We start from the raw sequence: 26,951 nt of genomic DNA on the forward strand, positions 1-26,951 counted from the left end.
AAGAAATATGCTGTTACCTGGGGGCAACAACTGACACTGGGCACAGCACAGGTGGCTGTGTACAGAAACTGCGATTGCTGAAGGAAGTTGCTAGATCTTATACAGTTGGAAAGTCAGTGATCACGCTGGATGATGGATTGTTGTATGATTCACACACAGCAGAAATTTGTGAAAGAAAGAATTTTTTTCCATTGGAAAAAAATTCTGCGGTTCCAATTCCGAGTGACTGTTTGAAATAATGATAGATCTTTGTGAGAAGTGTTAGGTTAAAATACTCATGAACAACCCCAATGGATAAACTTGTGCTCCCAATCTCTTGTTGTTTTTTTTTCTCTTTCTTTCGATGTAAATTCATAGAAAGACAAGATGGAATGTAGGGCAGAAAGAAAAATGCGTTCCTTCTCATTCCACCAATTTCATCTACAATTGAATAGAATGACTGCTCTCACTCTTCATTTCGACTTTAATGTGGTGTCGATTATTTGTGAGTCTCACGTGCAGTGAAGGGCAAGAACAAGATTTTGATCCAGTGTATACCAGAGGTGTGAGGTGCAAAGAAAAACTGCCAGAGTGGTGTGTAAAATTAACAACCAGAGTGTGACTCGAACCAGTGAATGTGGAGCACAGCGATATAATAACTCACCACCATCATTTCTCGGTCACCTCAGCACATTTTGTAGAGGGATGACATGTGACCTCATCAGGTTACATGTGGTGAACGTCATGGATGAGAAAGTTCCAGAGCGGAATCAAATCCACACCATTGTGTTTCTGCTTTCACTTGAATTATAATAAGAGGAAATTCCAATAAATAGCCATGCTGATCAGAATGAATAGCTGTCAGTGATACATTCTGAGTCATAACTGAGTCAGAATGAAAAAGGACAAAATTTACCGTCATATTTACACCTACATTTGACACATAATTTCTTCAGTCACTTTCTCTCTCACGTGAAGAAGCCATGGTGAGGGAAATAAAGGTGACGTTGTCGCTCTATGGCCTTTCTCATATGGCTAAACCTGAATTGGATTAAATCGCAAGACATGCTGATTTGTTCGTTTCATTTTAATTTTGCTGAAACCTCACAATGTTCATTGTAATAATCAGAAGTGAATTAGATATATCTCATTGGAACGATTAATGTTGTATTCAAATTTGCTCTGACTTTATTTCAGCTTAAGGAAAATACTGCTTAGAAAAACAGAGGGTTAAAGTGCAAAATAAAACCCACCAGTTTCGTTGCTCGTTGTTTTGGCAGATTTCACTGAGTATTAAATGGACCAAACATCATGGTGTTTGTTCTCACATCTTTAACGCATGTGATGAAAGCAGGAAGTCGATCTCCAAGCAATTGGTAACTTCCCACTCATTATGTAACATATTCTTCTTCACAATAAATAAAACTCCACTCAGTTCCATTTGCAATGCTTTAGGTGGAATATTATGCCAAATCTTTCAAAATGCAGTGATTTGGACCCGAATTGGTGGGCGGCACGGTGGCACAGTGGTTAGCCCTGCTGCCTCGCAGCGCCAGAGACCCGCGTTCAATTCCCGACTCAGGCGACTGACTGTGTGGAGTTTGCACGTTCTCCCCGTGTCTGCGTGGGTTTCCTCCGGGTGCTCCGGTTTCCTCCGGGTGCTCCGGTTTCCTCCCACAGTCCAAAGATGTGCGGGTCAGGTGAATTGGCCATGCTAAATTGCCCGTAGTGTTAGGTATAGGGGTATGGTTGGGTTGCGCTTCGGCGGGTCGGTGGACTTGTTGGGCCAAAGGGCCTGTTTCCATAATGTACTGTAATGTAATCTAATCTAATCTTATTCAGCTGCACACATTAAAGAAATGTCTTTACATTTAAAGTCAACCAACTGAGACATTGTTTCCCCGCAACTTCCGACCGACGACACGCCAGCCCGACACCTTTACCTAGCCACACGCTGTGTCTCTCCTTGTGAAATTTATTCCTTGTATGTCACCAAATGTCCAAATATTTTGAAAAAACAGATTCTCGGAGTGACAGCGATTCTGTTCTCATCATTGCTTTGTCCATCAAAGGGTTTATCAAAGGTATTGAATGCCTGACATCGAGATGTTTACTTACTTGAAAGAGGGAATTTTCCACCTATTTACTCTGTCCAAACATTTCATAACCTGAAAACCCCCATTAAGTCTTCCTTGGATCAGGGATAACTGTTCTCAATTTTCAAAGAAGACAAGTGAATAAAATCTCATCCTCAGTACACCCCCATCAGCATCTTATCTAATGGCTTTACACCTCAGTAAACACCGTCATTAACAATTCATAGAATCACTAAATTCTACAGTGCAGAAAGAGCATTTCAGTCAATTTAGCCGGTGTTGACTCTCTGAAGAGAATCTCAACCAAACCTAGCTCCCCTCCCTATTTCCTTATATTTCACCTGAAGAAGGGGAATCCCTCCCTCTTATGATTCAAATAAACCTGTTGGAGTATAACTTGACGTCCTGTGACTTCTGACCTTATCACCGTGCTTCCCAGGGCTAATTTACCTAACTTACTTAATTCACTCCCTGGACACGAGAGAGCAATTTAACTTTGCCAATCAACCTAATCCTCCCTCTGAACAGCAGTGCGAATTACTGAGACAATGTTCCATCATACTGAGCAAATGCTGTATCATTTTTTAATGGTTTTATACCCTGGTAACAGCCTCATCAAAACAAATGAACCCAAATTCACTGTATCGAAACGCCACTCTGTCCTTTACAATTTAATTCGTGCTGCGGGAAATGTTTCTGCACTCATACTTGAATGCGTTTATGTTGTTTCTTCCTCAGCTTCCTGCTTCTAGTAAACACTTCAATCTGGAACAAGTCTGTCAAATGCTTTTCATTCCAACACAGTCACAAGGTGAAGTTTGCAGAAGTCACGTGTTTGGCCGTTCACTGACACTCTGCCTCCCTGAGAGCTGCAGTCCTACCCCACCTTTATTCAGGCAGCACTGTCCTTCATGTGATATGCCTCATCGAGAATGAAAGGACAGGTATCAATACCCGCACTTGGGAATGGAGCGACAGTTTTAAAACGTTTACATTGTCCCCAGCGGAGAATTGAGCCCTGTGACAGGCGGGGACACTAACCATTATACGACCGAGGGCAAGAATGTCAAAGGAGGCCCTTCAACTAAATGTGGCCACACTTGTCAAAAACAATGCCTAATGAACTGAATCCCATTTCAGAATGCTTACCCCACAGCCTTATATGTCTTGGCATCAAAAGTTCACATCTGAATATTTATTCAGGTTATGAAGCTTTCTGCCGCTCTGAAAAATGCAGACAGTGTATTCCAAATTCCAACCACCCACTAGCTGATAAAGCTTTTTCGCACATCTTCTCAAACGTTTCTGTCTTTCTCCTTAAGTCTCTGGCCCCTGCTGATCGATCCCTCCATCAATGGGAAACTCGTTTATTCAACCCTGCCCGTGCCCTAACTCAATCATGTCTTGTATACATCTCCTTTGCACTGCAACAAACACTCCACTCTGTCCTGTCTTTCTTCACAACTGAAAGTCTTCAACCCAAACAGTATCCCGGTAAATATCTCCTGCAATTTTCTCAGTGTGATCACATCCCTGCTATAATGTGACTTGCAAAACTGCCCACAACACTCTTGCTTGAGCCTAATTAGCATTTGTTTTAAAATTTCTGGATTAGTATGAGGGCGATTCTAGCTAAGCAGCATTTATTACCCATTCCTAATTGCCCAGAGGGCAGTTGAGACTCAAATATATTGCTATGGGTCTGAAGTCACATGCAGCCCAGGCCATGTAAGGATAGCAAATTCCATCCCGCAATGACATCAGTGAAACAGATTTTTTTTCAACAATTGTCAATGGATCTATAGTAGTCATTAGATTCTTCCTTGCAGATAATTTTTTCATCCAAATTTGACAATTATGGCTTGATGGGATTCAAGCCCGAGTACCCAGACTATTACCTCGGTCTCTGGATTATCAGTCCTATGAAATTATCACAAGACCAACGCAGAAAGCCATAAAAGCTGATCTTTAACAATAAAATGTCTTTTCACCAAAACTGCCCTGGTATTTTCCATGAGCCTGACGCTACAATTGTCTCTGGTCAGTAAAAGCTGCTACATGGGGATTGATTTCACAACCCCGGTATTCAAATGGATCGATTTGTTTGAAGGTCCCGATGGTGGTATTGGGGCACGTTCACCCAACAACAGTCACCGCAGCACAGACAGAACAGTATGAATGTGAAAGAGAGTGATAGATTGAGCATTGCCCCAGAGAAATGGGAGGAGGGACGGAAAGGAGGTTTAATGATCGTGAAGGAGAGAAATCTCCGACAATGGGTATGTTTGAATCCTGATATATGAAACGCAGAGATGTGAGAGAGCGGAATTTGAAGGTAAAACAATTAATTTCTGAGCATGTGTCACAAAAGGGACAACGGAGAGAACACTGAGTGCCGTGGTTTGGTTTCAAATCAAGTTTGCTGTGGTCACAATGCAAAATACCGACAACCACGATCACAGTAACCACAGAACAGGATGCTTGCAAGCAGCAATAAGTATACTAGCAGAGGAAATGTTCGGAAGAACAGCAAATGTACAGTATCAGTACTCAGCGAACAGTGACAGACATGTGGGAACTGAGAATGAGCTGAATCTTTCAGTTCGATGTCCTCAGAGGCTGTGGAAATCCCTTGAATGAGAAAGTTGAAAACTAAGATTGATCGATTTCGACAAAACATCAAAGACTCGGGAGACAGTACAGGATATTGTTGAAATGTTTGGTTCAATAGCATTTTAGCTTAACATCGGCACAGCCGCCCAGATCCAACTGGAAATGGGGATGGGAATGAGTGCGCAGAGTTACTCTCTGGCTCCAGCGATGCAATAGGTGAGCGTCTTGTCCTTCTGTGATGGTACAGAGGTGCAAGAAATTCCTCGGTTGAGTGTACTCCTGCTCAAGGGAATGGTTGTCCCCGTTTATACTATCATCGCGATTTCTGGTGCATCTTTCTAAGACAGCTGAGTGGCACAAGTGGAGCGTGATGAGCCCTTAACTTTGCAGTGGTGGGTTTAAAAGATGATTTTGCTATTTGGATCTGTGTTTCCGACACTGGTGGTGGCAGCTGCATTTGCTCGCATCAGCTCAGTATCAGTTTCTTCCACACAGTCAAGACTTCAACCTGGAGAAGGTAGTGTTGGGGTGATATTTTAAACTAGTCATCCTTGGCGACCGGAACACGGAAAAGGTGATGTTTACGTTCGACGAATAAAACTAGAAATGCAAGCCTGACCTCAGGAACAGAGATCATGATTTTAATTTCCTGCAATCTCATTCATTCATGTCCCTTATGCAGGGGATTCAACCATCTTCACCCAGTCCGGCCTACGAGAGACTCCAGGACCAGAAAAAAAACATGAGCTGACCCTTAATTCAGGAATCCCCATCATGTGGGGAAGCAGGCTTGTCGGCCCTTCCAGTTCACACGGTACATCGGAAGCGCATCCCACCAGACCCCAGGGTATTCCCTGCCCCATAAGCCTGCATTTCCCATTTTTGATCCCTGTAACAGGCACACCTTTGGTCAGAGGGAGAAATAAAAACGCAAACACACAGAGAATGTGCAGACTGCCCACAGACAGACACCCGAGGCTGGGATCGCAACCAGGTTTGTGGTGAAGCCAGACAGCAACGAACGAGGGGCGAAAAATAAATGTTGCCCTGACCAGTGTTACTCACACCCTGTGGGTGAATAAGGAAAAATGAAAACACATTAACAACATGGAAAACGGGATTTGTACCTGTGTGGACACAATTTGAAAGGATCGTTCACCCTGTGTCGAAAAAAGGACACTGATCCCGCGGAGAAAGCAGGGCAATGTGGGAACTGCTGGAAGGGATTCAATTAACCACAGAAATGGAAACTCATTTAATCAGTAACACTGGGGAGAGACCGTTCACCAGTCCCGTGTGTGGGAAGGGATGACTGATAAAATAACCTCTGAGACTCCAGCAGGATTACATATCTCATCAGGTTTAGATTAGATTACATTACAGTGTGGAAACAGGCCCTTCAGCCCAACAAGTCCACACCGACTCGCCGAAGCGCAACCCACCCATACCCCTACACTTACCCCTTACCTAACACTACGGGCAATTTAGCATGGCCAATTCACCTGACCTGCACATCTTTTGGACTGTGGGAGGAAACCGGAGCACCCGGAGGAAACCCACGCAGACACGGGGAGAACGTGCAAACTCCACACAGTCAGTCGCCTGAGGCGGGAATTGAACCCGGGTCTCCGGCGCTGTGAGGCAGCAGTGCTAACTGCTGTGCCACCGTGCCGCCCATATAAAGGGAGCGGCAATGCATTGGCCGGGAATCGAACCCGGGCCTCCCGCGTGGCAGGCGAGAATTCTACCACTGAACCACCAATGCACCAGCACCGAACACCGGTGTTCGATAATGCTGTCAATGCTGCTGTTAATCCCAACCAGCTATTTGCTCCATAGCGTCAATCACAGAGTCATACAGCATGAAGGCATACAGGCCCGTCAGTGCAAACAATCCATGCTGAACATACTGCCAAACTAATCTACTCCCATCTGCCTCCTCCTGTACCCGTTGAGTGGTTATAATGCCCTTGTAGTTTTATTACTGTGTTGTTAATCCAAAAAACCAGGTAATATTTTGAGGACAAAGAGTTCAGGTCCTGGCATGACAGATGGTGGAGTTTGAATTCAAAAAGCACCTGGAATTGAAGAATCACGTGATGACCTAAACAGTTGTGTGGAAAATCCCATCTGATTCACTCATGCCAGTTCAGGAAGCAAATTATCATATTCAGCTGCTCTTTCCCACAGGAGACTCCAGATGTATAATACCGCGGTTGACTCTTAAATGTCCTCTGGGAAATAACTGATGTACGAGGCATGAATAAATTTATTATAAAAATCCCACTTTCCCATTCATATTTGAAATCAATTGTCCATTAAATGTTGCAAACATACCCTCATCCATCACTTCCTCAGCAAGTTAATTGCACACGTAAAACACCTTCCTTAAAAAAAGCCTCACATGACTTTAAAAAAAAACTCTGTCTTTTCATCTTAAACCTATGCCCGCTCATCTTGAAATCCCCATCCTGAGAAAAGGCACCTATTGTTAACTCTAACTTGCCTCTCAATGATTCATAAACTTCTGTCAGGTTGTTGTGGTTCTGTTCGCTGAACTGGAAATTTTTGTTGCAAACGTTTCGTCCCCTGTCTAGATGACATCCTCAGTGCTTGGGAGCCTCCTGTGAAGCGCTTATGTGGTGTTTCCTCCGGCATTTATAGTGGCCTGTCCCTGCCGCTTCCGGTTGTCAGTTTCAGCTGTCCGCTGTAGTGGCCTGTATATTGGGTCCAGGTCGATGTGTTTGCTGATGGAGTTTGTGGATGAGTGCCATGCTTCTTGGAATTCCCTGGCTGTTCTTTGTTTGGTTTGCCCTATAATGGTAGTGTTGTCCCAGTCGAATTCATGTTGCTTGTCGTCTGCGTGTGTGGCCACTAAGGATAGCTGGTCGTGTCGTTTCGTGGCTCGTTGATGTTCATGGATGCGGATCGTTAGCTGTCTTCCTGTTTGTCCTATATAGTGTTTTGTGCAGTCCTTGCATGGGATTTTGTACACTACATGAGTTTTGCTCATGCTGGGTATCGGGTCCTTCGTTCTGGTGAGTTGTTGTCTGAGGGTGGTTGTTGGTTTGTGTGCTGTTATAAGTCCTAGTGGTCGCAGTAGTCTGGCTGTCAGTTCTGAAATGCTCCTGATGTATGGTAGTGTGGCTAGTCCTTTGGATTGCGGCATGTCCTCGTTCCGTTGTCTTTCTCTCAGGCATCTGTTGATGAAATTGCGCGGGTATCCGTTTTTGGCAAATAGCTTGTACATGTGTTCCTCTTCCTCTTTTTGCAGTTCTCGTGTGCTGCAGTGTGCCGGACTGACAACTGGAAGAGGCTGGGACAGGCCACTATAAATGCCGGAGGAAACACCACAGAAGCGCTTCACAGGGGGCTCCCGAGCACTGAGGATGTCACCTCGACAGGGGACGAAACATTTGCAACAAAAATTTCCAGCTCGGCGAACAGAACCACAACAACGAGCACCCGAGGTACAAATCTTCTCCCAAATTCTGTCAGGTCGCCGTTCAAACCCCTAACCTAGAGTGAAAACAGTCTCAACTCGGAGACAGTGAGAACTGCAGATGAGAGATCAGAATCCAGAGTGTTGTGCTGGGATGCACAACAGGTCATGCAGCATTTAAGGAGCGGGAGAATCGACATTTCGGGGAAGAGCCTGATGAAGAACACTTGTGCAAAAAAATTATTCTCCTGCTCCTGGGATGTTGCCTTACCTGTTGTGGTTTTCCAGCACCCCGATCTCGAAGCTGAAAATAGTCTCAGCCTATCCAGCCTTTCATTATAACTCAAACCTTCCACACACAGCAACATGCGTGCATACTTTTTTGAACCTGCTCCAGCTGAATAATATCATTCCTACAACTGGGCGACCGGAACTGGACATAATACTGCAGAAGAGGCCTCATCGATGTCCTGCAAAGCTTCAACAAAACGTCCCGACTCCAAGACACGAAGGAATGAACAATGAAGAGAAGTATGTTAAATGCCTTTGAATCACCTTGTCTGCAGGTGATGAAAACTACAAGGAATTATGCACCTGCACCCCGAGCTTCCGTGTTCTCCAACAGTACGCAACTTGTTGTTGTACCAAAATGCAATACCTTCCATTTATCCAGATTGAATTCCACGTTACATTTTTCAGTCCAACGACTCATTGGATGAAGATCCTTTTGAAACTTCGATAATCTTCCTCACTGTCTCCAATTCTGGCGTCGCCTGCAAACCTACGAATCATGCCTGCAGTGAGTTCCAATGTTTTCTCATCTCGATCAATGATTCATATTTACTTGTAGTGGCCGTGATTTAGCAGTGTGCAGATCATACAACAGTTAATCATGCACTTAACCATGAGGAAGAAAGCCGCAGACTGCAGGGAGATATTAAACAATTGGAAATGAAAATGGTGAAAGCAATTCATTCCAGGCAAGTTGGTGATAGTGAAGCAAGTTCAAACTTCAAACCAGTCACCCAATCTCCAGTTGTGGCACTCAGCTGTCTCAGCAAGATGCACTGTAGATTGCTATAAACGGGAAAAAAAATTGCCTTCTGCCCCGCCTTTGACCAGGAGCACTCCCAACCTCGGAATTACTTGCGCCTCTAAACCGTCATAGAAATGCTGTGCATTCACCGGTTGTGTCACTGGAGTTTTCGAGTATCTGTGCGACCTCCATTTGGATCTTCGCGACTGCGCCACTCAATTCCTCTGATTCTGGGGCAGGGAATTGGGACTATGTGGCAGCAATGGTTACTGCCTTGTGTGGGGAAACTGGTGAAGTAGCCGATGTTAAACTGCATTACTATTGAAGCATACATTTCAGCCACACCTGCACTGTCCCCGGAGTTTTTGATGTTTTGGAGAAATCTATTTATCTCAGCCTTCTGCATATTAATGATGGAAACACCACAGCCTCTGGGGGAACCGATATTAAACGGTCAGCCAATTCTGTGTTCCCACAGATCTGCCACTGTTCGCTAAGCACTGATATTGTGCATTTGGTACGCTACCTAACATTTCCTATAATACTGTACTTATTGCACGCAGTTAGAGTGCGCGTCTGTGGAATGCCGTGAGCGTATAGTGGTCAGTATTCTGCGTAGTGGCCGCAGCAAACTCGGTTCGAATCCGAGTCATGGCAGTAATCGCTCTATCTGCCCCAGATTTTGTGAAACACAAAGGAATAAGTTGTTTTAACATGGCAATTTTCTCCAAGATGATGATCTTTTCCCTTCAAATTCTGCTTGCTCACATCTCTGTGTTTTATATGTCAGAATTCAAATCCACCCGTTCTCAGAGATTTCTCTCCCTCCTTCGATCACTAACTGAACTTTCCGTCCCACATCCCCATTTCATTAATTTAGAGATGCCGGTGTTGCACTATGGTGTATAAAGTTAAAAATCACACAACACCAGGTTAGAGTCTAACAGGTTTAACTGAGCACTAGGTTTCGGAGCGCTGCTCTTTCATCAAGTGGTTGTGGAGTCATTTCCTATTTCATTAAGGCACTGCAGAATCTAACACTGACTCTCACATTGATACTGTTCACTCTGTGCTGCTGTGGTCAATGTGGCTGGGTGAACGCGCCCCAACCCCACCATCGGGACCTGCAGACCAGTTGATCCATTTGGTTACCGCTGTTGTGAGGCCAATCCTCATGTAGCAGCTTTTACTGATATGGACTTGCGATTATTGGGGGTCAAGCTCAGGAAAATGACACATTACGATATCGAGGAAAAGCGAAGTCATTGAGAAAGATTAGTTTCACGGGTTTTCTGCAATGGCTGAGCTCTATTACCACTGGACTATTAACTCAGACACCATGCAAATGGAGTAGGGACCCGGGTTTGACTCCAACCATGCCAGGTGTTAGAATTGAGATTCAATAAATATCTGGAATTCCGAAGCTAATAACACCTATAAATCCATGGTCAATTGTTGAAAAAACAAAACCATCGGGTTTACTGACGTCCTTTGAGGAAGGAAAATGCTATTCTTACCTGTTCGGGCCTCCATGTGACTCCAGACCCACTGCAATGTGGTTGAGTCTCAACTGCCCGCTGTGCAATTAGGGATCGCAATCAATACTGCCGAGGCAGCGACGCCCTCATACTGTAACAGAATAAGGAAAAAAAAAGTTAATTCGGCTCTAGCTAGATTACTGTGTGCAGTTCTACAATTCACAGTATAGCAATGATGTGATCGCAATGGAAACATTGCAGGACAGATTCAATGGGATATTGTCTGGGCTAAAGAGTTTCAGTTATGAGGAGAGATTGGACAAACTGGAGTAGTTTGTCACCGAGCAGAGGAGATTGGAGAAGACACGACTGAAATGTACAAAATAATGAGGGATATGGATAGGATAGACTGAAAGAAGCGTTTGGTATTGATTGAGGGATCGAACACTGGGGCCAAGAGATTTCGGGAAAAGGCAGAAAGTTTTGAGTAGATGTGCGGAAAGGGTCAGAGAGGAAAAAAAATTGAGATGTTAATTTGCGATGCAAAAACATATAAGACTATGGGCTAAACAATGGAAGACTTGATTCAGGTCGTTAAGCAGTTGCGTTGGACAAGTGCAGCCACAACGGGCTGAAGGGCCTCGTTCGATGTTGTCCTCCATAGTATAGTGGTTAGTGTCCCTCATGCTTGGCCTTCCATTCTCGATTGGATATGTCACAGGAAACACAGTACTGTCTGAATCAGCTGGGGAAGGACTGCAGCTCCTGGGGAGAGAGAGTGTCAGTGAAAGTGCAAACACGTAACTTCAGCAAACTGCACATTGTGTTTGTGTTGCAATGAAAACCATTATATAGAATTGTTCCTGACTAATGTGTTTATTTACAGCAGGAATCTGAAGCAGAAAACAGAGTAAACCCATTCAGATCTGAGTGCAGAAACATTTCCAGCAGAACGAATAAGGTTGTACAGCGCAGAACCACGTTTGAGTGCATTGAATTCCGGTTGATGGGCGCAGCTTGCTTTCACTCGGCTGAGTTACCAGTGTGTAAATGATACAGATAGTGTTCAATGTGATGGTACATTTGCTTAGTGGTTCGAACTGCTGTTAAGTCTGTAGCTTAGGTAGATTGGTCATGTTAAATTGCGCTGATGTGTCCAGAGAGTGAATTCAGTAAGTTATTTGAGTTAGCCATGGGTAACACAGCGATAAGGTCATCAGTCACACGATGTCAGGTTTTATTCCAGCAGGTTTATTTGAAATCACAAGCCAGGGGCCTGCGGGGATAGAGACGGGAGCTAGATCTGGTTGAAATGCTGTTCAGAGTGTCCCTACAGACTCTATTGGCTGAACTGTACTTTCTGCCTTGTAGGGAATCTGTGATTCTATCAGAGAGGACACTGCCAGCGTTTACTGGGGTGCTAAGACATTAGAGACGATGCTGACGGCGTTTAGTGGGGATGGAATTTTATTTATTTGTGTTGAAAAAAATTGACACTGAACCAAGGAAAACCGAATGGAAGTTTTCCTGAGTATTTTAGGTTTGGAGAGAGTAAATAGGTGGTAAATTCACTCTTTAAAGTTCGTATATTTCTGAACGTCAGGCTTTCAAAACCATCGATGTAGGACAAAGAAATGATGGGAGCAGAATTTCTGTCACTCAGCGAATCCGTTTCCAAAATATTTGGAAAGGCACATTTAGAGACGCACATGTAGTGAGTTTCACCAGGAGAGAGACACCCTGTGGCCAGGTAAAAGTGTAAAAGTGGGGTCTGGGGGGTAGAAGGTGCGAGGAAACAATGTCTAATTTGGACGACTTCAGATGCAAAGAAATATCGGAAACGTATGCAGCTGAGTAAGATTCAGCAAAAAAAACCTCAGAGTTTTGAAAGATTTCTATTAATATTGCACATGAAGCATTATAAATGGAACTGACCAGATTTTGTATATTGTCAAGGAAAGCTATTCCATAATGTACAGGAAGTGACCCGTCTCTTGGAGATCGATTTCCTGCTTTCATCCCATGGCTTAAAGGTGGGAGGACAATCGCAATGATGTTGGGTTCACTTGACAACCACTGAAATCTGCCAAAGTAATTGAGCATCAAAACTGGCATCTTGCTTTGTAGTTTAACCTTCTGTTTCTCTCATCAGTATTTTCTTTAAGCTGAAATAAAATTCGGAGCAAAATTGAATGCAACATTTAACGTTCCAATCACATAAATCAAATTCACTTCCGATCATTGCAATGAACAGAGTGAAATTGCAGCAAAATTAATAAAATTAAACAAACAAAACTGCATTTCCGGGAATTTTACCCAGTTCAGGTTCGGCCATGTGAGAAAGACCATCGAGCTAAAACATCACCTTCACTTCTCTCTCCATATATAAGTCTTCACGTGAGAGAGAAACTGTCTGAACAAATTATGCGTCAAGACTAAATGTGCGTGTGAATGTGACGGGAATTTCATGTTAGCTGGTTCATTCTGAGACAGTTCCGACTCGGAATGAATCAATGACAGGTATTCCTTCCAAGGACGAGGTCAACTCCTTCGATTTTGCTGGTAATATTATTCCACTGAAAGCAGAAAAATAAAGGTTCGATTCGATTCAGCTCAGGGAATGTCTTATCCCCAAGGTGCACCACATGTAATCTTGATGTGGTCACATGTGAGACCCTTTGCCATGGGTTTCGCGGCCCAGAGGTTAAGGCTCTGTCACTGTGCACGTGTGGATTTGAATCCTACTCTGGATGTTGCTTCTATCAAACGCAGCTGTGGTTTCCCTTTGTGCCTCGCGTCTTTAGTATACACTGGATGGAGATTCTTGCCCATGCCCTTCGTTGCACCAGAGATTAGTGATAAATCGATATCATATCGATTTTTTTTGTTGTAAGTTAAATTGGGATAATGAAAAGGAGTGCAACGTTACTTTCCTACTTTCATTCCATCTTGACGTTCTATGAATTTATATCGAATGAAAGCAAAACAAATAAGGAGAGATCGGGTGCAATAGTTTATCCAGTGGGATTGCGAATTTTAATGCAACACTCCACACAAAGTTCTGATCAGTATTTCAAACAGTCAATTGGAATTGGAACTGCAGAAAACTTCTCCTATGAAACGAACCTTTCATTCTTTCACAAACTACTGCTGTGTGGATCATACCGCAATCTATCATCCAGCGTGATCACCAAATTGCCAACAACATTTGATCCACGAATTTTCATTAGCAATCACACCTTCTGCACATATCCGTCTGTGGTCTGACCAGTGCCATTTGTTGTCTCCAGGCCACAGCACATTCCTTGTTCATCAGTTTATGAGCCGAGTTCCTGATCTGTCTGATCAGTTTGATAAACTTTACTATCACATCATCCCATCCCCTCAGAATTCTAAACTTATCAATAAAATATTGAGTTATACCATATGTTATAGCATTGGAAGTCGGATATTCAGCCCATCGAGACTGCTCCACCATTCAGCGAACTCATGGCTGATCTGATAATCTTCAAGTCCATTCTCATACCTTAACTCGACAGAGATTCATCGTCTTTCTGGTTAAATATCAGTCTGGCACAGTTTGAAAATACACAACTCAGCCTCAACAACAGTTTTAGTAAAGTGTTCCACCGATTCACTGGTCCCTGAGCAAAAAATGACTCCTCATTTCTGAATTAAATAGGCAATATCTAATTCTGAGTTCATGTACTCTGGTGCTCTCCTCATACCAGAGGGTAAACCACATGCCTGTACCTACCCTGTCAAGATCCTATGAATAATGAACGTTTATAGATGTTTTTATGTGATTATACAGTTCCCCTCCGCCTCTTTTGTTCTAACGGGAAGGTTAGAACTGGCGGAAGATGACGGAGTGGGGATGAGGAAACTGATGAAGTCCACATTGATGTCATGGGGTTGAACGGTCCCGAGAAAGACGATGAGGCGTTCTTCATCCAGGCATTGGGTGGTGATGGAGTGGTGATTAAGGTGGCTCAGGGCCTACACGTCCGTGGGAGAGGGAGTCGAAATGTTTGGCCATCCGTCAGTGGAGTTGAAGGTTGCAGTTGTCCTGAAATGTTCTCTGAAGTGCTCTGTCAGAAGACATCCCCAATTTAGAGGCGACCGCATCTGGAGCAGCAGATACAACATATAACACGTGTGGGAGTGCGGGTGAACCTTTGATGGATGTGGAAGGCTCCATTGGAGCCTTGGATAGAGGTGAGGTGGGAGATGTTCGTGCAGGATTTGCAATTCCTGTGGTGGCAGAGGAAGGTGCAGGGAGCGAATGGTGGGTCATTTGAGGGCGTGGACATGACGAAGTAGTCGCGGAGGGAAAGGTATTTGTGGAAATCGGATAGGTTTGGGGAAGGAAATATATCCCTGGTGCTAGGGTCAATTTAGAGGTGGCTAAAATGTCGGCAGATGATGTGATTTATGCGGAGGTTGGTGCAATGAAAGGTGTGCACTTTGCTCTGTCCTTGTTCCGTCCATGTTGTGTTTGGAGATGTGGGGTTCATGGATGGACTGTGGGATATGGATGAGATGCATTACAGAGCATCTTCAAACACATGGGAGGGAAATTTCCGATCTTAAATGAAGGAGGCCTTCTGGTGTGTTCTGTGGTGGAACTGGTCCTCTGGGAGCAGATGCAGCGGAGGCAGAGGAGTTAGGAACACAGGAAAGCATTTGTGCAGGAGGTGGGGTGGGAGGAGATGGAATCCACATATCTGTGGTTGTCAGTGGGTTTGTTAAAAATATCAGTAACACAGACCTCCAGGGATATTTTTTTCCCTCCTACCCCTATCCACTTTTCGCAAAGACCGGTCTCTCCACGACTACCTCGTCAAGTCCCCGCCCTCCAATGATCCACCCTCCCCTCCTGGCACCTTCTCTGCCACCACAGGAATTGAAAAACCTGCGCCCACACACACTCCACCTCTGCCCAATGCCCCAAAGAAGCCTTTCACATCCATCAAAGTTTCACCTGCACTTCCACACATGTCATCTATTGCATCCCTTGCTCCCGATGCAGTCTCCTCTACAGTGGGGCCACCGGCCATCTTCTCACAGAGCGCTTCAGAGACCATCTCCAGGAGACTGGCAACAATCAATCCCAACGCCCCGTGACCGAACACTTCAACTCCTCCCCGCCACTTTCCCGAGGACATGCAGGTTTTCAGACTCCTCCACAGCCATTTCCTCACCACCCAACGCCTGGAGGAAGAACGTCTTATCTTCTGCCTCATGACACTTCAACCCCATGGCATCAATGTCGATTTCACCAGTTTCCTTATTCCCCACCCCGCCACCCACCTTACACTCGCTCCAACCTTCCAGCTTGGCACTGTACTACTGACCTGCCCTACCTGTCTATCTTCCTTCATGCCTATCCGCTCCACCCTCTTCTCTGAACGAACACTCTTATCCCCACCTCCATCCTCCTATTGCACTCTCAGCTAAATTCTCCCAAGCCCCACCCCTCCCATTTATCTCTCCAACCTCGAGACTCCCAGCCTTATTCCTGATGAAAGCCTTTTTGCCCAAAACCTCTTTTGTTTCTGCTACATGTATGCTGCCTGACCTGCTGTGCTTCTTCAGCACCACTCTAATCTTGACTCTGATCTCCAGCATCTAAAGTACGCACGTCCATCCAACTGATACCCCTGTCCATTGATCTTCAGCGATCATGAATGTCCACGCCAAGATCTCTTTGTCTGTCTGCACCACACAGAATACTCACTGCTATTATTTCTTCTCCCTAATTTCGTTAACACTCCTTGGTCTGGATTCAATTCCATTCGCCATTTTCCTTTCCACCAGATTGATACTTCCTTGCAATCTCTGACATTCGTCGTCATAGTCAACTGCACGACCAATTGTTGCATCATCATCAAACTTCTGAATTTTGGCTCCTGCAACTAAGTCTACATCACGGATCTACATCAGAAAACAATGGAACTCCACTTGAAACACGCATCCAAACAGGGTTCATTGCTGGTGGGATGAACAGCTGCAATAACAGCAGTTTCGATCTCCTGCTGTCATTTGTCAACTCACTGTTGACTCTGTCAATTGGTCTCCTGAGGGATCAGTTCTCACATATGGAAGTTGTGAATGACCTGTGCGCATTGTGACTGAGCAAGTGAGTTTACACCTAAGCAGGTAATTGAATCCCTTCCTGCAGTCACCTCATGGCCCTAACTTCTTGGCGCCGTGAATATCCTTGTGTCTATTTAGTTTGATAATCAGTTGAATTCGAGTCCACACAGACACGATTCCCATTTTCCCTGTTGTCCATGTATTTTTATTCTTCCTTATTCTCCCATGGAATGTTGTTATCCTTGGTCTGAAGAGCATTTGTTGTTCATTCTTAATTCACCTTGAACTGAGTCAGAGGGCATTCATGGGTGGACTACATTTTTGTGGGTCTGGAGTCACATGTTGACAGGACTCGTTATGGTCGGCAGATTTCCCTTTCGAAGGAACATAAATAAATGAGTTTTCAGCAATATAAAGTTATTGTCTCTGTTGCTGAGATTGGGTGTATTTTCCAGATTTTACTCATCGAATTTAAGTAACAGCAGCTGCCGCATTCCAGTCTCCAAAGATTATTAGCCCAATACATCGACGCTGCACTAACAACTCCCTGCTGCATTTCTCCATTCAAAGAATGACATTGTCAAATCAGGTTATTCCAAATGGAGAGAGAATAGGACGTGTTTCTGTGTTGGAATGGAAGCAATGTACGCTGGATTGGAATGTTTACTGGAGCAAGAGAATGGTGTGGAGACGATGTGAGCAAAAGCAGTTCTTCCTGTAAAAGTAACAAAATACCGCTTTGTTGAGGAAAATCTCTTAGAATGCTTTCAATACATCGACCTCTCTCTAAAGGCTCCAGCACGCTTTCTCTGAGCCAACCCTCAGTGCGGGTTAATGCTGCTGCTGAATTTTAACAATATAATAAATTGAGACTAATATGCCCTCCCACCTCGCCTTTGACCAGAAGCACTCCCAGCCTCAGCATTTCACGCGCTTGGATAAATAGACAAAGTCTTTTACCTGTTTCGGGGAGTCCAGAACGAGAGGGCATAGATTTAGGTTGAGAATGGAAACGTATAAAAGAAACCTAAAGGTTTTCTTTTTCACACAGAGGGTGATGCGTGTATGGAATGAGCGGCGAGAGGAAGTGGTGGAGGCTGGTACAATTGCAACATTTCAAAGGCATTTGGATGGGTATGTGAATAAGAAGGGTTTGGAGAGATATCGGCCGGGTGCTGGCAGGTGGGACAAGATTGGGTTGGGATATCTGATCAGCATGGACGGGTTGGACCAAAGAGTCTGTTTCCATGCTGTACATCTCTATAACTCTATGACTCTATGACTGCACCTTTACCAGTCATGTCACTGGTGCCATAGAATAGCTTCACGTGCTCATTTCCACCCCCACTTCCGGTTTGGTATTCGTGGCTCCTCCACGAAGTTTGTCTGATACCGGTTCTCAGAACTGGGGTTATGTGACTGACTACAGCAATGGGTACCTCCTTGTGTGGGGAAGTTGGTGAAAAAACTGTTATTAACACACTGTTATTTATACATACATTACACTAATATCCCACACTACCCCCTGAACCTTGTTGTTTCTAGAAATCTATCAAACTCAGTCATCAACATGCAGTCCTCGATGGAACCACCACAGCGTTTGGGGATATCGAATTTAAAGATTCAGCTAATTCTGAATTCCCACATATCTGCTATCGCTCGCCTAATATTCCTGTTGTGCATCTGCTACTCTTCCTAACATATCCTCTGTCACTGTGATTATCACTGTTTTAAAAGCGTGTCTCCTCATGACTCAGTGATTGTTTAATTGTTAAAAGATTCTGCATTGTGGCCGCAGTAAGCTCGTTAGAATCCGAGTCACTGCATTTTCCTCCTTGTGACTCATGCTGAAGAAACACGGAAAGGAAGTCGTTGATTTTACATGAAAGCATTCTCAGAGATTACGATTTTCCCCCATCAAACCCACTCTCTCACACACATCTCTGCGATTCATATTTAAGGATTCAGACGCTCCCATTCTCAGAGAATTCCCTCCCTCCCGCAATCACTTACCACCTTTAAGTTCCCCCTCCCATTTCCCTTACAATCACTTTCACATTGACCCCGTTCAGCCTGTGCTGCTGCGCTCACTGTTGCTGGGTGACCATGCGTAGGTCTCACCATTGGGACCTTCAAACCAGTTGATCCATTTCGATACCGCGGTTGTGAGATCAATCCTCAGGTTGCAGCTTTTACTGACATGGACCTGCGATTATTGAAACATCAGGATCAGGAAAAGGGCACAGGGTAACATTGAGGAAAATAAACTTTATTCAAAAAGCACCAGTTTCTGTGGACTTCCGCATCATTTATTTCACTTGTTCAATCAGCTCTAGCGAGACTATTGTGTGTAGTTATGCAATTCACATTATAGCAGGGATGCGACAGCACTGGAAACAATGCAGGGGAGATTTGCCAGGATATTGTACGGGCTGAAGAAGAGGGATTGGACAAACTGGAGACATAAAAGGTTATGGGTCAAGTGATTTTAAAAAGGAGTTAAGCAATTCTTATTGGGCAATACAGATATTCCGTTCCAAGTACGGGTTATAAATAACTGCCCTTCCATTCTCGAATGGAAATGTCACAGGAAGAACTGTGCGATCTGAATCAACGTGGGTGAGTACTACTGCTCCCGGGGAGACAGACTGACAGTGCAAACACGTGACTTCTGAAAGCTGTACCTTAGTGTCGGCATTGGAATGAAAATCATTTGGCTGTTTTGCTCCATTGTGAGGTGTTTTCTTATAACAGGAAGCTCAGGATGATATGCATTCTACTGCCCTTTCTTCACTAAAACATACAGCTGAATACCGGCACTATGCAGGACAATTTCTCTCTATACACCCTCGTCCAATCCTCCTTGACCCTCCAGCACTTTCCCATATGACACCATTCCACGAAATCCCAGGAGGTGTAATGCTGCTCGATTACGATGTTCTCCTCACTGTGTAATGTTCCAGTGATTTATCTTCCCATCACTCAATTTAGCAAACTGCATTTCCGCCTCACAATATGATATCGTCTACACTGGGGAGAGAAAAACAGAGCGGGTGACGAACGTGAGTACAATATACGTTCTATCTGCAAGCAAGAAAAGGTACTGAGCTTCAAGGTCCCTGTCACTGCAACATCCCACTGTGTTCCCATGCCTCTATTTCAGTTTGGTCTGCTGCAGAGCTCCCGCATGGCAAAGCGCAAGTTGGAAGAGCGACACGTCATGTCCTACTGAGAGACCATGCAATCTTCATATCTAACATCAAGTTCAATCATTTTAGACCCTGTGCACCTTCTTTCACCTTCCTGCCCCACCTACACATATCATTCGTTCCAAAGGCGGATCGTTTGTCTCGAAAATCTCTCCCCAGATCCACTAGACCTGCTGGTTTTGTTCAGATATTTCTGATTTTCATTGGATAATTTTGTTCTGTTCTGATCGCCAGCCACAGGCAACGTGTGTTTGCACGGGAGGGTGGTCAGAGGAGATTTACCAAGGTGGTGCACGAGCTCGACTATTCCCCCTGCGAAGATAAACGAAAGTGAGGGCTGCAGGTGCTCGAGCTCAGAGTCCAGAGTGTCGTGTTGGAAAAGCACAGCACGTCAAACAGCATCTGAAGAGAAGAGAATCGCTGCTTCGGGCACAAGCCACCACCATTCCATTACCAGCCGATGCCTGGAGGAAGAACGTCTCATATTCCACCTTCGGATCTTGCAACCACACGGGATAAATGTGTATTTCACCAGTTTCATCATTTCACCTCGTCCCCCCATTATTCCAGTCCAAAGCCCCCAACTAGGCACCGGTCTCTGGACCCGGCCATCAATTCCCCCCCCCACCCCGGAACTACCACCTGCTCCCTCACCTTCATTCACCTATCGCTTTCACCAACCTGACCAACAACCCCATTCCTCTCCCTCAACACCGACTCAAAATTCTCATTCCTGATGAAGGGCCCGATACATCGATTCTCCTGCTCCTCTGATGCTGCCTGACCTGTTGTGCTTTTAAAGCACGACATTCTCGCCACTGTAAAGATAGATGCGCTCGACTGGAACTCTTTATCTGAGAGCGAAGAAAGCTGAGAGGAATTGTTTAACGTGCACAGAAAGGGGATAGATATGTGATACATGAATGAACTTCTATGGGAAGGGTTAATAACCAGGGATATAGATGAAACGCTAGAGAGAGGATGTTCAGAGAAGATTTAGGAAGAACGTTTGCATCCTGAGAGTGTCGTTTGTCTGGAACTCACTATTTGAAGGTGTGGTGAAGCGAAGAGTCATTAAAATGTTTCAGGAGTACTGAGCCGATCACTTGAGGGGCTAGACCATGCACGGATAAGGACCAAGTACTGTAAACTGGGGCGATAATAAAGAAATGCTTGATGAAAGACTTGAGCACCGTAACTTTGGGTGCAGTAAAATGGAGGCTAGAACAACTCTGTGGCACATTGAAAGACGTGTTGGACTTCTACTGAATTGTTAAGTTTGCGATTCAAAGTTTGTGGGTTTGAGTTACAACAGAATCGGAGTTTAGTTCAGATTTCTGCTGAATGAATACTGATTCACCATCAGTTCCTGTCGTCTGGAGGTCTTCTCCCTGCTACTGAACAGAGAAGATTCCTCACTTTCTGGGTGGTGAGCTTTAAGGGAATCATATCACTTGAAACATGACCACCCCAGAATCGACTTCTCATTCACAAAACCCACTGCAGAAGCCCACTGTCTATAAAGACATCCCCCTCCCACAGTTACAGAGTTTTTCAGCTTATTCTGTGCCTTTTTTCCCTTTGGGCAATATATTGATGTGAATGTTCTGGGAAAAGACATTGATGTGTTTGGTCAGTCATGGTGACATCAAATGGTGGAGTAGCGCTGGCAAGCGAAATGCCCCCCTCCTATTCCTCTCTGTCTGTGCTGTTTCTGACAGAGGGTTTTAAACAATAATATGATGAGGACCCTGTGAATCTACACTACGGAATACCATGGACTTCCCCTTTATCCCACTGCTCTTACAGCTGGAATACACAGCTCCTGTTGTAGCTTTAGATCAGACAGTGGAGGATTTTCCTAGGCGCTCTGTCAAACTACATGCCCCTTCACACAGGTTTCCAACTGGACACATGGAGCAATGGCAGTGTGGATATTGGGGATTCAGGGACAGTTCTGGCCCCGGTAATAATCCTGAATTTGGGAAATTCAGTATCTCACTCTGGATTCTTAACACGTTACAATTTCAGTATTCAGGAAAACCGTGCAACATGTCCTTGGATGTAGCCATGGTGAAGATTGATGATGAGTGCAGTATCTTTCATGCTGTCAGTAGGAACTTGCAGAAGGAAGTTAATGAAGTGTGGTTGAATCGAATTCTGTGCTAAATTGAAGCAGACCGAATGAGAAGCCCTGTGACAGCGATAATATAACATTCTCTATAAACAACGCTGCGACCCACAGAAACCCAATTTTCAATCAAGTCTATTTTGCTCAACATTTTCCTGTGTCCCATTTCCTGAACCTGATGCTCGAATAGTCACAGGTCCATATCAGTTCCTTCTCCTCTGCCTTAGCTTTAATTTCAGAACCAAAGCAAAAGTAGAACATGCGGGTCAAAGGTCCCAGAGGTACGAGTAGGGCACTTTATCGGCTTGCTGCCGGCGGCTCCAGTGGAGCAACTGATCCACTCTTGGCACTGAACAGTGTGTTAAAATGCCGCAGTTGTAATTTCAATCCTTACCTTACGCTGGTTTTACTGACGTTAATCAGGAATTATTGGAGCATCAGACTGAAGCGTAGTTGAAGAATAATGTCGAATAAAGCAGCATGATTCTAAAACTCCAGTTTCTGATTTGTGGGATTGTTCTGTCTTTGGGAAAGGTATCAATTACTAACGGTAAAATTGCACATATCCCCCACGTGACTATCCATCAGTGGATCAAGAAACAGAGGTGATATTTTAGCTTGATGACGTTTTTCAAATCTCTGAAACTGCAATGGATTACATTCTTGAAAAGGCTGTTAAACTCGTTTCATATAATCCTGTTTGCTGCAAACTCACACAGCTCATTAAACCGTTCGAAAGGAATTCGATTTATCTCTTAGGGTAGATTGAATGTTGTCAGCGAATCTGGTAAAGTCATGACAAATAGTTTTGCTGCTGTGCAGAACAGAGGGTTCCAACAGTAGTAAGGATAATTCTTGTCGCGGGATTTTTCGGGAGGAGATCAGTGAGTTTTAAAAGGTCTCAGTCCCGTTCCTGGTTATTGTGAACAAATGTTCAAGGCAACAGATGGCAAAGATAATTGTGCTTGACATTGACAGGTCCATTCCTACTCACTAGAGTCACCATTGTATTACAGATCACGTGAGCGGAGGAGATGATGATCATGATGGCAACCTGAGACAGTGCGACAATTAATCCCACGTTCTTAGTCTCACTCTATACCATAAACCATTTAGCCAGTGGACTGAGGTAACCGGCTTCCAATTAATGCAAAGCTAAAACAAACAGCTCAGTAAATTAACAATTTGTCGTAGTTCACGTCGAATCAGCTGCGACACCTTTCAACACCACCAGCTCTTCTTACACTTAACATGTCCAGTTGCAGGTATGATGCAATTTCTTTCAGATGAACGCTAAACAATTTGTGAGCGTGTCACTTTTGCCTCCCCATCCAGGTAGCCCAGAATCCCTGCCCCTATTAAATTCGCTCTTTGTGTGTCTGCAACTGGCCTTTGAAATATGCTGGAATCATCTTCTAATTTTTTTTTCTGTCTGAAAAGTAATCTGCGATTTCAAAATCTCAGAATAAAAAGTACCTGCTGCAAACTTCGTTGTCTTTCCTCGCTGGGTTTGAAGCTCTAACCTTTCGTTATACACTTACCTGAGCGAGGTAATTTCCCTCTTATTTACCCTTACCAACCTCACATCCGCTGGAAAACCTCCATTAGGACACAACTCAGTCATTCCTGATTTATGTCGCGTGAATCTTCATCTATTCCACCATCTTATTAAATCCCTTCTTTTCTTTTATCGTGGCTATACCTCCCAGTAAATCTCATTTCCATCGTCTCTAACGATTTTGTATCAAGGGAACTCTGACCATATCCTTCCGAACCAAATTGAACACCCCAACCCCTGTGTATTTCATCAGTAAATCTCGCCCTGAGAAATGATGCTGGGTCTAATTCAACTCATGAAAACTTACCACTATGCTATGCAATCTCATTACTGGTACAGGAAAGATGAAGGCTATTTCACTTACAGCTGAATCTGTTGGTTGCAGCAACATTGGGTCAAATCGCAGTCACATAGGTGACTGTTGTTCTCATTTTTATTTCTTCTCAACGTGTGCTGAAGTAACACAGTGTAAAATAAATTAATATTGTTAGACATAAGTAAGGAGGCGTGTTAAATCTGAGTTTAGGAGAATAGGGCAGTTTTGATTAACATAGACCAGAGATTGTTCAAATCTCAGGCACATCAGATTGATAGAGAGCGATGTTGAGAGAACTAGACTGTCTTGGCAAATGCCGGTGTTATGAAGTTGTGGGTGTAACGTAATTTTAATCGTGCTGAAATGTCTGGCGAGCACAACGAGTCCAGAATAAGGCAACAACATAACATTTGGTCAAAAAAACTAAGAACCGTGTTACATGGATACAAAAATCAAATTTGAATTCGGCCAATCAGTTTAAATTATGTCCCAATCAAGTTGAAATTTGGTATTTTTCCAATGTTAAAACCAATGAAACGATCCGACGTTTTGTGGGACAAATATCAGACATTTTAAACAGTTAACCAGAGCGGCAAATAACAGCAAAGAGAGCAGCTAAAAGACCAACAAATGTAGGATGCTAGTAAAATCTCCAAGAGGTGACTATCTGGAGATATAAATTGCATCGACAAAAGGCATCAACACCGACCTCGAGAAAAACATCTACAGAGGAAGATACAAAGAGAAGATTCGACAACCAGCTGGTTTGTAATTTTAAACTTTTTTGGAAAAGTTATTGGGGTCGGAGTGAGGGAAGGTATTGTAGAGCAGAAGGTTTAGAGAAAAGAGTTGTAGGTTGATTATTCTGTTAATAAAAGCAGTAAAGTTGTTATTTTTAACTTTAAGTAGTGATTTTTGGGTTGGTTCTTTGCCTCTGGAATTTTAACAGAATACAGCAAGGGGTGAATCCTTTCTGTTTTGCTGGTTTACATTAGCAGAGGGGGTTTACCCCGTCACGTAACACCAGATTCTGTGGTTGCTTTGTTGTTTTGCTCATTTGTGCATTTTGCCTCAGTAACGATTTTGACGTTGTTCCCTCTACACAAAACCTCCGTGCTTTTGCACCATTGTACAAAAGGTGCAGTGTGTCTAAGCGACAGGGATCCCTACAATAACATTCGACGCTGATTCAATCTATCTATCGTGTTATTGACGCATGGAAACAGCACTGCGCACTCTCCTCCAGTCTGGAAAACGATCCCCACACAGTTAATGTTACATCCCGCTCTCATGGGGCTTTTCATTCCATCGCTTTCAATTCCTCACAGACTCCGTTTCAACAGAATTTGTCACTGAGTCATTTCTTTGTTTGTGCTCAAATCCGGTGAGCGGAGGGTCACAGTTGGAGCGTGCTGACCCCATAGCCCAGAGGTTAGACCATACTCTGTGAACTGTACTCTGCTGTTCATCATTTCACTGACAGCAGGTAGACGTATCTATGCTCTGCAACATTTTCACGCCTGTTTTAAGAAGCAAGATAAACAGTTCCTGGTTCTGCTTTTGTTGTCACACAGACCAAGATTATAAATGCTGGGAACATGCACTGGTCGTAACTGTTTGCTCTCCCACATCGGCTTTCTCCCCAGCAGGTGGTAAGATGATGGTCTGAATCGCTTTCTTCTGTTCCCTGTCACTCTGGGATGATGTGAGCTGTGAAATCTGTTCTCTGAGCTGTCGGTAACGTGATAAAACTTATACACATCAGGTGCAACGTGTCTGAGCGACAGGACTCGCTGCTTTGACATCCCATGCTGATTCAGACAGCAGAGCCCTCGCTGTGACTTCGAGAAGGACAAAGACACAGATGACTGGGAGAGATTCTCTCTTTCCCTGCAGTTCTTCACATTTCTATCTGTCTCAGATGGCGTTATTTGCACAAGGTTCCCTAAAGATTATTAAGTCCTGTGCATGCGCGATCTCTCTTTTGTGCAGCTTTCCAGAATTTCCATAACTCCCACTACCTCTAGCCCCCTCACGCGCTCCACAACCCCGTGTTTGATAGTGGGCTGAAAAGCGTGTTCATGTTTATCTCCCACAACACTAATTGCCAATTGAAGATGAGTTCCTCCAGCTGCCAATTATGGGAGCCCGCTCGCAAAGGAAGTGGCTAGCACAGCCTCCGGGGAACCAGAAGTCAGAATGGCAAGGAGCTGCTATTAAAACTCAGTGCGGCCTTCCCTCCGAAACAACAGAAATACCCTATTTTTTAAACAAGGAAACTCATCTGATTTATGGATCATACTTCTGTTGCGGTTCTGGCTTGTTGGTCTTGGGTGTGATATCGCCTCGGGTGGGTGATGTTCGTGTGAGAAGTCACACTTGAGCACTGGAGTTTTGCATATGGTTCTATTTTTGACTCAGAAGGTATAACTTTGATGAGCTCGAGTTCAGAACAAGGCACCGAAGCTTAAAGACACACAAAAGCAACTTCTTGGAGGTCGTTACAAGACTGAGAAATGGATTCCCTAACTTCAAATGATGCTGATCCTGTTAATGTGGATTTTGCCGAATGCACGTCCTGTGTGGAGTAACCTGGAAGCCTTAATCAGTCCAAAATTTTGTTTTACTTATGCTGTGATCTGCATGTCCTTGATTAGCATGATCTGCCTTTACCAACCGCAGACAAAAGTTTTCACTGTACTGAGGTTCATGTGATAATCAATCAATCAAATAAAGTCAATCAATCGACCGACATAGACATTTCCTTATTGTTTGGGGGCTGCATAGTCTCACTTTGCACTGTGACATATTTTGTGATTCTGAGTGAAATCACAGTTAAACCAACAGAATATGGCAAGTTAGTCACAGGTTATATTGACACAGCCGGGACACATCTGTGCTAGTGTGTCACACAATAATAGTGAAGACCTTTTGAAATCATCCTCTGAGGTACAAGCCACGCGCCAGACGTAAAGCTGAAGACTGTGTGAGACT

General features: G+C 44.2%; 1 non-coding gene across 1 annotated transcript; it reads right to left on the reverse strand.

Moving 5' to 3' along the window:
- Positions 1-6,382: 6,382 nt before the first annotated feature.
- trnag-gcc (transfer RNA glycine (anticodon GCC)) lies at positions 6,383-6,453 on the reverse strand. The gene has a single exon. It is a non-coding gene; the product is annotated as a tRNA-Gly (tRNA).
- Between the last annotated feature and the right edge of the window lie 20,498 nt (positions 6,454-26,951).

Source organism: Chiloscyllium plagiosum, unplaced genomic scaffold (assembly GCF_037043375.1).
Source record: "Chiloscyllium plagiosum isolate Xiang-an unplaced genomic scaffold, Cpla_swu_hap1 HiC_scaffold_21, whole genome shotgun sequence".
Lineage (NCBI taxonomy): Eukaryota > Metazoa > Chordata > Chondrichthyes > Orectolobiformes > Hemiscylliidae > Chiloscyllium > Chiloscyllium plagiosum.